This window comes from Grammomys surdaster, unplaced genomic scaffold, assembly GCF_004785775.1.
Source record: "Grammomys surdaster isolate TR1022 unplaced genomic scaffold, NIH_TR_1.0 203, whole genome shotgun sequence".
NCBI lineage: Eukaryota > Metazoa > Chordata > Mammalia > Rodentia > Muridae > Grammomys > Grammomys surdaster.
The window spans coordinates 7,989,181-8,002,415 of NW_021604648.1; positions in this window are offsets into that span (position 1 = coordinate 7,989,181).

The following is a 13,235-nucleotide window of genomic DNA, read 5'->3' on the forward strand; positions in this document are numbered from 1 at the left end:
AAGGAAGGAAGGAAGGAAGGAAGGAAGGAAGGAAGGAAGGAAGGAAGTTAGCTTCTCTATTGATGTATAGGATGTAATATTTATCAATAGCAGCCAGTACAAACTGACTTCTACACCCAGAGTGTGTGAGTGTACTTTTAGTAGGTACTTTTAATAGGCGAAATATAGAATTCCACCTAATAGCATTAAGCTTTCATATTGTATGCTAGGTCTGATTAGATAGGCTACTTGGTGTGGCACCTTGGAATGATTCTGCAGCTGGAAACCAAGTTAAGTTGAATTTTCAATATCTGGGAAGCCATCAAAGGAATAAAGTAATGTGTGCTTGCATTTCCCATGTCTCACACTGTGTTTTCTCCTGTTACAACAGTGAGAAAATATCTACATGTCTCTACTAATATATAAATGCACATATACATACATTCATACATAGGAACAGGGAGAATGGACAATTTTCCCAATATCCTCAAATCAAAGGTCAGAAATGTTACAAATAGTACTCTGTTGCCCTCAAGGGTGAGAAAAGTGATTTTTTTTCTATTTTATTCATTGTTTTATCATCTGCTAGTGTACAGTTGGTCCACTACCAATTGCTCAGTAAATGCCCTTTTAGTGAAAGAATACAGTTGACACTGTACTGCTCTATTGATATTTTGTGTAAATGGTCTAAATTTAGATGTTTTATGTGCATTCATTTGGGCAACTCCAGAAACATAAGGAGCACTTGTCATATTGGCTGGGGTCTGGGGATGGGAGAAGGAAGAGGACCTACAAAAATATAAAATTACACAAGGAATTTTGAGAACACTTATTTGTGTTTGTCCATGTTTCATCCCTAGATTGGGAAACCCTTGCATTGAACTTTCTTTGAGAAAACTCAAAACCACCCCCTTTCAGTGGAATCCTTCTCAACTTGCAATCAGAGCATCCTACGTCCCCATAACTTGGTAGCTTAGTGAGGCCTTGTGAGCGTCACAAGGGGCTCACATCTCCAACATCAAGTCAGAAAACATCTGTTTGATGAAGACAATTCTTCTCTAAAATTGGTCCTTTTTTGCCCCCTTCCTTTCAAAAATACAAGATGCATTAAATGTCTTCCAAAAGATGATGGGGACAAAGGAAAGCCAACTAAAAGCTTTTACAAGACGCCTTTTCATCTCAGCATGGCAAAGAATAAAATCAGTTCTTGCTATTCTTCAGACAGACAGGCCTTTTCTGCCTCCCAGGTTCTGTAACTTCCAGTTCATCCTGTTGTTATAAACCATGACACAGCATGTTACTCACAAAAAAAAATTACTTTTTCAAAGGAGACACTGAAGCTGCCCTTGGAAAGGTGATGCCTCCCATTTGTGAAGGTCACCCTGCTGATGGTCCTAAAGCCATCTTCTCAAGCAACTCAGGGAGCACCTATGACCTATGTATTCAGACTGTGCATAAAATCTCTCATTATTAGTGCTGCATCCAATCTGAGCCCTTCAATGATGAGGAAAGGGGAGACCATAGCTATGGTCCAATTAGACACATTTCAGTCAGTGAGTAGTTCTCAGACTTCTAAAATTTCCATAAGAAGACAGGAACCTGTGACTGTTCAAAAGAAGAGTGAGAAACGCTGACTTATTTGGGACTTGATGTGTCTTAATTTCTTAAATAGTTTTATTTCTTCAACATTATGTTGATGTCTCTTATCTCCCTGGAATAGATAACTTGTTTCATTACAAACTACAAAGCAGAATTGTTCTTTGTTTTCAACCAGGAGTTGCTGAGTATTGAAGGGCTTTCTCACCTTGCTTAGTTCTCTATCATCATCTAATGATCCTGGTCATAAGACATGCTTGACCTTAATGCAATTCAAAAAGAGTTTCAGGATAAGCCTGAAATTTGAAATCTTGAGGAATCTTGTTCAAAAATGTCTTATGTTCAAAAATGTGTGCTTTCATGGACTGGAACAACATCCATTGTCTATTAATCTAGAATGTATCTCAGTTGAAGCTAAACAGCTGTCGGTTTTTTTAGTAGAGAAGTTCATTTCTAACTGGTCATGTGAGTTGATGAATAAAAAAATACAAAGATTTAACTCTCTCAGAAGTTCAAGTAACTACATGAAAAAATAAAAGCTAAGCAAAGTTTCCATATCATGAGCATGCAAAGCCCAAGTATCCATACATGTTAGTGAGGAAGACACAACTGATCAATAGGAATGCCTCGTCTAATAATACAGATGTGGATGGGGATACCAAAACCAAGTTTCAAAAGACTTTGTATTTAGTCAGGGGAAGTTCAACACTCCAGCATATGCAGTGCTCATCACTTCACGCCCAAGAGGGATTAGGTCTGGAAACTGAGGACTTCAGTACGTGAATACTAGATGCACTATGAATGTCCTGGGTGCCTCAATCCCCTCTCACTGGTGAACCCATCCATTCCACCTGATGAGTCTATCAAAATGAAACCATTGGGGACTAGCAAAAGGGATCAGTGATTAAAAGCACTTGCAGATCTTGCAGAGAACCCAAATCCAGTTCCCACCACCCACATGGCAACTTACAATTGTCTGTAATTCCACTTCCAAGAGATCTGATGCCCTCTTCTGACCTCCATGGGCACTAGACATGCTACGCAGTGCACATACAACCATAGAGGCAAACATTTATACACATTAAAAGCAAATCTTTTTAAAACAGTATCATAAATGGATTTAAGTTGGGACTTAATGTCATCCCATATTCATGAGTACTCACTTTGTTCTTAGAATTGTAAAACATTCTGCTAATCTCTCAAGTTCTAAAGACATTATCCTCCTTGAAAGAATTCACAGGTTAATAGAAAATACAGAATGCAAAGGAATGCTTAATACGGTTAGTGAATGCAATCTTAGGATATGTAGAGCATTAGAAATTTGTCAATGTTCTCTAACCTGACTTGCAGATTTAAAAGAACTGTCATGAATGAATTAGTCAAAGATTCTCTTTTTTATTTGAATGCCATATTTGAGTGTGTTACCTGGGTACTAAACAGCATGAATGAATCAGTGGGAAGTGTGGGAAATGCCTGACAGAGATCATTAGCATGAGAAAGGGCAAAGATGAGAAAAAGGCACAGGGAATGACAATCAGTTCTGGGTTATTGGAAACAATGAATACAAAGAAAGGGAACAGTATAAGGTATGTGTCAATACACAGAGAGTCTTGCATGCCCATGTTAGTGATATTGAACTTCACTTTATGGGAAATGTAGAACAATTTGATCCCTAATGGTTAGTGCAATAAACCAGGCACTTGATTAAACAATATGTGTTCTTATCTCTTTATAACCACACCACATAGTATATTACTTTTTATAATGAATTGACTTTTCTAATTTGCATTCACATCCCCAAAGAAAGAATCACGATGTCTTATAAAAATTTTTAAGCATTAAGCAAGATAAAACATTTTAATGTGGTATAGTCTAAGCTCAAACTCAGTCCAAAACTATAGGAATCCTAGCCATAAGATTCTAGTAGGTAATAGTAGGTAACAGCTACCTACTCTATTACATTTATTAAATAATAAAGCAGTCTTGGGAGGAAGGATTATCGATGAAGAACCTCTTCATCATCTCGTGATAGTGGATGAAAATATAAAATGAGACTCTTCTTCCTACAGTTTCATCCGTAAGTCATCTTTATGTACAGGGTAACAAATACTTGTTATATATGTGTGCTGGCTACTTTTATGGCAACCTGACAGATGCTAGAGTCACTTGGAAGGAGAAAACCACAACTGAGAGAATGCCCCAACCAGATTGGCTGGTAGGAAAGTCTGTAGTAATTTTCAGGTTGATAACTGATGTCCTTCTATTTCTTTTATACATTGTTTTCCAATAACACAAAACAGAATCAGATTGACTCAGAGTCACTTCATGCAATACCACACCAGGACTTAGGGCTCATGGATGCTAAAAGTAAGTAGGATGATTAAACCATGAGACGTGGGATACTAAGAATCACTCCTCTATGACCTCTGCATCATCTCCTGTCTCCAGGTTTCTGTCTCGAGTTGTTATTTTGACTTCCTTTGTTAATGAGCTTTGATGTGGAAGGGTAAGCCAAATAAACCTTTTCTTCACCAAGTTGTTTGCCCTGTGTTTTATCACAATAAACCCTAACTAAGACACCATGAGAACTGACTGAATGAGAGACTTTATTTGATTGGGAAATCAATGAAAAGAAGAGGACATCAAGGTCACAAAGACAGTGTCATCCAGATCATTTCTGATCTTTTGCCCTTTCTCCATGTCTTCCATCATCATATCACAGCTGCCAATTCTTTAGCAGACTTAATTATAGGCATAGCCATTTGTCTTCAAATATCACAGCCCTGTGAAATCTGTGCATCAATAAATACAGCTCAGACACAGTTTGCCACACTGACAGAGAGTTAATTGCTTCTGTGGTTAAATCAAATGTGGCCATTGCTTACCTTTAGAGAGAATGAAGTTTCAAGGTCCCCAACTGTCTAGCAGCTTCCTATAAAGTCATAATTAAGACACTATAGTTTGGGAACTTGGAGTCATACCCCAAAACACTCACACTTTGATTAGCTCTCTGTGTTCAGAGAGTAGCAAATCAGATTTCCAAGGTGAAACAGAAAATCAATTCTACATTTCAAAAGAGACATTTTCTTTGTGTCAATAATCATTCCTTTATCTATTTTTTTTTCAGAAAACACTTTTAGGATTTGATATATTGGCCAGATATTTGGTCAGAGGAAGGATGGAATAGAAGGAAATAGAGGGGATAAAAGGAAATAGCATCTAGCATTAAGAATAACAGAGGAAGCAAATAGCCTGAAAGATTCAAAGCATGTATAAGAGCATTATGACAAAATATGATTCTTTGCATGATGTCTCAAAAAATGGTGGATTACTTCAGCTACAAGATTATGGTCAGGAGAAATCCAGGGAGGTGAAACTTGAGCTGAATCTTAAGGTGGAAATATATGTGTCTGGCAGTCATGAATGGAAATTAAGATGGGGAAAACTTTTCATACAAACATAGCAGAAAAAAATGTGCAGAAGCATGTGAAAAAAAAAAAGCTATCCAAGAAACCATTATGCACTTGATAAGGATGGTGGATAAGGTAAGGACAGAGACAGAGGGAGAAGGAGAACAGGGAAGGAAAGGAGGAGTCACAGTTCACTGAATATCTTATGAAAGAATACTGATAGCCTTCAAATGGGAAAAATACCAAGCTCAAACCTTTTTTGGGAAAAATTCTCTTGTCTGCTGGTATGGAGAATTTTAAAAGAAAGAAATGTAGTGAAGGAAGATTCATTAGGGAACAGACCTATTTAGAAGCAGAGGCAGAGGCACAAAGGGTGGGCACCATCAATGAGATGGGAATTGCAAGTGCATCTCTGTGGGATGATGATAAAGTTTTTGGTTACTTCTAACAATAGCCTTAACCAGTTGTAATTAAAGAAGTCATGAATTTGAGAGGAAGGTCTGATTTTCACTGGCCATCCAGATTATGTTTGGAATTACAGTATCTCACAGCTTGTCCTGTGGGGAAAGAAACAAGTTTGGGGAACCGGAGCCATAGGACCCCATTTCTATTCCTACAGCTGGTTTCCCTCCTGGCTGTGCCTTGAGTTTGAAACATTAGTAAGTATCTTTGCATATGTTCAATCTTTCCATTTTGTGAAATCAGTTGTTCTCAGTTATTTAAGAAATGATTAGATTGTGAAACTGCCTGAATGGCTAGGAACCATAAGCTGGATAGCTCAGAGACCTGTGGTAGAACCAAATATGACTGACAAAAAAAAATGTCAATGAAATGATTTCTAATGCTATTCTGCTATACTCATATATGAGTGACTAGCACAATTGTCATCAGAAAGGCTTCCTCCAGCAGCTGATGGGAGCAGATGCAAAGACCCTCAGCCAAACATTAGGAGGAGCAGAGGGAATCCTGCAGAAGATGAGAAAGAAAGATTGTAGAAGCCAAAGGCATCAAAGACTCTAAAAGAACACAGTCCACAGAATCAACTGAGCTAGGTTCACAGAGACTGAAGCAACAATCATGAAGCCTGCATTTGTCTGCATTAGATCCTCTGCATATATATTATAGTTGTTTAGCTTGAGGATTTTGTAGGACTCCTAACAGTAGGAGTGGGGATATCTCTGATTCCTTTGCCTGATCTCAGGACCTTTTTCTGCTACTCGGTAGCTTCATCCAGCCTTGATTAGAGAGTTTGTGCCTAGTCTTATTGGATCTTGCTATGTCTTGTTCAGTTGATATTTCTAGAAGGTCTGCTCTTTTCTGAAGGTAAATTCAAGAGCAGTGGAGCTGGGGAGAAGAGAGGTGGAGGAGTAAACTGGGAAGAGTGGAGGGAGGGGAAACAGAGGTCTGGATGTGTTGTATGAGACAAGAATAAACAAAGAGAAAAAAGAAAGGAAAAAGAAATAGTTAGACCTAACATACATACAAGTAACATCATGTGGACTGGGCAGGTTGTATTTATTAATATATATGATATACATATATTCATTAATAACATTATGACTGTCTTTGCACACACACATACACATACATGAATATACTAATTTATTTATGTATGATATATGTATATCTATTATCTGTCATGGAAATTGTTAGATCATAGATACATAGATACATACATGATATAAATTCATCTATCCATCTAGCTAGCCATTTATGTATCTTTATCAGATCCACGTATCTTCTCATTTATAGAGTCTGTATTTCACTTTTGAAAAAGATCAACCATTATTTTTTTGCTAAATTGTCTCCACCCTATTTTATTATTGTCACCTGATGGATTATACTGGAGTGTCTTATCTCCATTTTTCAGCCTCTTTTGCCAGCTCTATCCTGCAAATCATTGCTTCTTTCTTTGTCAACCAAAAGTCTTATTTTCAGCAAAAATTTTTTAATTTCTAGATATTTACTTTTACTTTTATTTTGTTTCAAAGCTACCAGAATTACCCTGTTGTGTCTTAGTTTCTTTTACTCTTCAATCTTTTATATCTTTGATCTTTTTAGATTTATTTTAGCATCTCTATCAGATTGTTCTTTCTATTTCTAGAGGTGGAATTTAGTTCATTTGTTAATGTGTGTTTCATTTTCTTTTCTTTTTTTTTTTTTTTATAAATAATTTATTTATTTTTGAACATGAAATGCTTTTTTATAGCATGTTTCACAAGGGGAGGGGGTAAGAGGGGCCAGATGGTGGAAAAGTACAAAATCTTCTTGGCCTGTGCCTTGAAACATGTCATGGTCTATACGGTACACTGCCTTGAATTATGATCTACCTGCTGTTCTTCAGAAGATATGGTACACTGCTTGAGTTATGGTCTCCCTGCTATTCTTAAGATGATATGCTTTCTTTTGTGGCAATATCATTTTTTTTTAAAGTGTCTTACTCTGTAGCCAAACTTCCTGGAATTCTCTAGTTAGCCCAAGCTAACTTTGAATTCAGGTTCATCATCATAATCAGTAGATTTAAAAAAAAAACAGCCAAATTACACGGATGTTTCCCAGAGACTTCTGTTCCTTTCCTGTCAATGGTAACGAGGAAGTTTTTTAGGCAATCCATCCCAATCCCTGAGCACACTTGGATGATATTCACCTCCCTCATCTAATCGCCACTCAAAATAATGCAGTTCTTGTTTTCTTCCACTAAGAAAACAGATCTCATGCCTAGCATTCACAACCAAATTCTGAGTCAAAAATTGTCTAAATGACAGAGCTATATTAAAGTAAAACTGAAAGTTTGGAGTTACAACAATCCCATTCCTGATGGTCTTTGCACATTATTTAAGCAGCCTAAACAACAGCTTCCTTTTCCGTGAAATGGAACAATAATACATGCCTTATGTATTTCATTATTATTCCACTTTAAAGCCAGCATAAACATATCTGACATACACCAAGCATTCAATAAAAGTTATTTAAATCCAAAATTAAGCAAATATTCTCTTCTCACAAAGAGTGAAATGGTGTCTATGACAACAGGATATATTTTAATCCTTCCAACATGTTATTCTGTTATGCCTTAACATCTCAAAATGTTTTCTAATACCATTAACAATTTGCATGCATTCCAAAGACTGGCGACAAATTATTTTTATGCAAAATACAGTTATCTGAATTATTTCAACACCTTGGACATCTATCAAAGATTATTTTTTCTTAAATTGTTAAAAATGTGAGTAATCAACCCCCAGCCTCATAAATATTTTATTTAACAACAAGAAAAAATGCTATTCCTTTTGGTAACCAGTGTTTTTTCCCAATATATCCCTGTCCTGTCTCATTATCTCTTAGCACAAAAGGAATATCAGCCCCTCATATTTCTACCATCACATCAGAGATGTACTTTATGAGCTGACATTTAGGCATCTAAGATGATCTTGGGTTGGTAAGCAATATAATAAGATTAATTAAAAATTTCTGACTCACAGCTATTCCAAGAAAACTTCCTCTATTTTTCTCATAAGTTTTTATTTCCTGGTTTCCTTTTCCCTGAGTCTTTTAATCTGGTAAAGTTGCTCTTGTTCTGAATAAAAGAAAATTAAAATCATTTACACTTTTTCAGATAACAAGAGTGACTTAATATAATATTAAGTGATAGAAAAGAAGTGTTAGAAAGAAACAAATTGTCCTAATAGAGAATAGAATATTATTTAAAGGTGAGTCTGAACTCTAGTTTTGAAATCAGACTCAGTTCAATCCCAGAGTCTACCACTCCCAAGTACAGTCAATTGAAACAAGCTGAGTACGTACCTAAGCTTCAGTTTCACGCCTAAAACAAGAAACACAATCTTCCTATTTACAGCCAGGAGAAAGGAAACAGTAGAACTCCCTTCAGTGAAAAGTTCATTAAACTCTTTCCCTAAAGACATCAAAAACAGCCTAGGGAAAAACAGAATGGGTCAAGTAATCTGTCCTTCTATCGTGGATAGAGTAGATACAGAGAATTGTGTGTTTATTTTATGTAACTGAACTAGCCTGGAAAACAAAAGCATGTTACTATATTAAAATATTTCACAATTGAAATGCAGGTTATAAGTCACAGAACTAATGATATAAGCCCATGGACAGACAAAGCAACTATGTTCACTATACTACGTAAGTACTGACTTTGGCTGGAGACCATGATATACTTTGCATATGAACATGTGACCCTGTCTCATTTCATCTTTATTGTGTTATGAGCATGTATAGCTCATATAAAAGCCACCAGAAAGGTTTTTATAATATGATCATAAGTTTAATAGATGATAATCATTTAATAGACGATAAGTTAGCCTGAAAGCATAAACTGAGACAAGGGCTTATGAACCCATCCACAGTGATTATAGCTAGAATAAAGAAGTGACCAGGAGGATATGTATCAGTGGCCATGCAGCATCTGCAAGGAACGGTGTATGAGTGCTTCACTGATGGGACTCTGCACGGCAAGGCCCATGGATTCCTCTTCCCACTTGGCAAGGACCTAAGGTGAATTTTGGTAGCCTCTATGCTTATTATCCAGATCTAGTGTGCTTACAAGCTCTTATTGCTTTCACTATGCTGTTCAGAGTGATATTGAATTTTCCTTTCTCAGACACAGGCAAAGCTGGGATCACGCAGGCTGTAAGCCTCAAGGATGATTCTATGCTTTTCTCAAAACTCTTTCAAGGTTATCCCTTGACCCCTCCTCTCTTCTCTCTACCTCTATTGATTCTCCAGATGTGACTATTAATCCTAAGTATTTTGGAGCACATAATGTCCCTACAGATACAGTTATAGTCACACTGAGTAAGCTTGCAACAATTGTGGAGAGCAATGGGTCCTGCTTGCCTAACAATTCTGGGTAAGTTGTATCTGATCAATAGGGACCTAAAAAATGGTTTTCGAAAGATGATATCAGGAATTAATGCATTCATATCAGGAAAGGTTGCTTGCTACAATGAGCATATCTCTGTCTGCAGTTTAAAAAGCATTATGACAGAGAGATGCTATTTGATGACTGAAGAAAAGGACTAGCTTTAAATTATAATTTCAAAAATAGAAGGGGATGGACTTATACCCACAAATGGTTAATCTGTCTCTCACCTTGCACAACTGTGTATCCTCATTTGCTGCCAGCTGGGCATGTGCTCATGTCCACAGGACATGCTTGGCTAGACATTTATTTTTGGCTTGCTGAAATTGTCCTTTGTAGTACAGATAAGGTTGAGGGACGGGAGAGAGGAAGAAGAAGGAAGGGGGTAGTGGAAGGGAAACTATTGGAGGATCATAGGGGGCTTTTTTAATGCTGATACTATGACTGAAAAAAAGAAACAATGATAATGAGGTTGCTCAGCAGCCAGGCTTATCATTGTATACATAAAGATGGTGGGAACTATTCAGGACCACTTGCTTGAACATCAGCTGGTGGTCAGTATCTTCATTCTCGCTGATGCCATACATCTGTGCTCAGTTCCAGAACCTTGCTGTAATCTTGTCACCAGCACATACAAATCAAAAAGTATATAGGAAGTGTTCCATAAACATGAGGTCAGTGCTTTTTTTACAAGTATTTTCTTGTCCAAATGACACCAGCTGAACAGTGAAGAGAGCAACAAAACAAATACTGGTCCTATGCCAGATCACTTGTTTGTTTGGTTTTTTCTCAGAAAAGAAAGAAGTCGAAGACACCACAGGCTAATTATCCAAATACATATGCATAAATACAGAGCCCTCAGTGACCCATCCCCTCTGGCCTCTCCAGGCTCTGCTGTTACCACTCTCCTCATCTTTTATGACTGCTTTCCTTGGGGTCTTTGAGTAACATGCCCAATTCATAATCCAATAATCCCAGCAAAAGTGACTTCAAATCCCAAGTTTTCCAAAACGTTCCAACTACATTTCTGATGTTTGCATTCAGGAAAGCTATGGATCCACATGTCAGCTCAAAGCTAAGTGCCTCCTAGTTGGCAGGAATCCAAAACCAAGTTTGCAGTTGTTTGGTAGTAAATGCACTGACTGCCCTGGGATCCAGGAAGCCTGTATTCTAGTCTTGAATATCTCAAATTCACTGTAAGATTCAAGCTTCTCATGTACCCCTTTGCTCCAGAATTTAGTTTCCTAGTATTTTGATTATATAACTGAAACATATTTCAATCTGAGATTATTATAAAAACAGACCACATTTTTTTCCCATTTTCTTTCCTTATTGTTCATTGAGTGCACTGTTTTTTCTAGCAAAATACTCAGTAAATGGAACTTGAGTTTCAGACTGTTGTGAACTGCCATGTGAGTGCTAAGAACCAAACCTGAGTCCCCTGGAAGAGCAGCCAATGCCTTTAAACACTCAGCCATCTCTGCAGTCTATGTTTGTACGTATTTTTATTTGTCCTTCAAGAGTTTCATACAATGTGTTTTGATTATATTTATGTTTAAAAACATGGATAGATTCATCTCTGTATTTTATTTGCTGTGTGGGTTGGTTTTTGGTAGTTTGATACAGGGTTTCTATGTAGCCCTGACTGTCCTGGAACTCATGCTGTAGGCCACGCTATTCTTGAACTCACAGAGATCCAACTGCTTCTGCCTCCTGAATGTTGAGATTAAAGGCATGCATCGCTGTGGAAAAATATTCAGTAAATAAACTTAAGGGAGGAATGATTTATTTTGCATATAGGTTCACAGATTTGAACTCATGGTCATCAGCTTGCTCCATTGCTTTCCTGACAGTGGTAAGGCTGGAGCATCATGCTAGAAAGATATGGTGCCTATCTCAAGACTAGACAACCCCACCTACTTTCTACTACCTTCCCATAATTCTGAGACCCAATAATGAATCTATCAATGGATTAAACTTATCAATGAAGTTAGCTTCATTATGAGTCAATTATTAAATCCATCAATGGCAACCAAGCATTTAACACCTGAGACTTATGTGGGAGGGACACTTGATACCTGAGCTATAATTTTTTTTTTAAATATGAACAAATAGAGCACAAATAGAAAGCATGACTCAATGGTCCAAATTTCTGGTTTGTCCTGCTTAGAACACCTGTGTGCATTGAAAATAAAGACTCCTGGGATGAAGCTGATATATCCCAGTAATTAGATCATTCCGAATCTGAAACTAGTCCCATAAGTTCATTTCCAAAGGTAGAGAGTTTTCCAGGTGTAACACTTCTTCATAATTTTCCATATGTGTGTGGACTGTAAAAACAGAAGAAACCACATCTAATTTCCTCATCTTCTGAAGGAGATTCATGAAGCTCAGAAGGGACCTACTCCAAGTTCTCCCCATGAGCTTTTACTGAAATTTGAATCCCTGTTCCTGGACATCAGCTGGTGATATTCCTAAATTATTTCGTTGAGGAACAAGATTGTTGGGGGAAGATACTAAACTTAGAATTAAAAGTTGCATTTGAGTCCTAGTTACTATATTTTTCAATTCCTTTATCACATGTAAAACAATGCATGCAATACATGTATGAAAGTACAGATAACTAAAATGTACACATAGTGAACCCAAGGATAAGTACTTTCAAATCTCACCCCTCAGGAGAGTGAATTAGATTTGTTTAAAGGGACTCATATGAACATATTATATAAAATGAGTAATATGGAAGTAGGTTTGTTTTGCCTTTAAGTATCAAAGAAAGGCCTTTCAGATAAGATTGCAATGGATGAGAGATGTTATCATTTTCCATCCTGTGGACAATTTGTGGGAACATTTATGTTCTTAAACTACATGCACCTCGGCATCGAGAATGTAAGCCCTAGATACACACATTCATTGAGGCTTGAAAATGAACATTCTACCTAGACTAGCAGAAATTATACTCTGTATATAGTAAATATACTGAAATAAATAGCCTACATGACAGCTATTGCCTCTGTATATATCCAACTGAGCCAACCTATCTCCAGAAAATGTCTTAGAAATAATAAGGCTGTCTAAAATACTGCTAAATATTTCACAGAAATCGAACTAAAATACATTGATTCCACCATAAAGTCATACTACCTTAAAGCCTCTGAAAAGTAATTATGAAAATATTTATTAACCTAACATGGGATGTTGAATTAAGGAGAAAGGGAAGTATATAAGCAGTCTTGGTGGCTGAATGCTAAACGTTACTAGACATCTGATAGACATTTCCTTGTCTATCAGGCATTACTTTGTCCCAGTAATTAGATCATTCCAAATGTGAAATCAGTACTACAAGTTCATTTACCTGGACA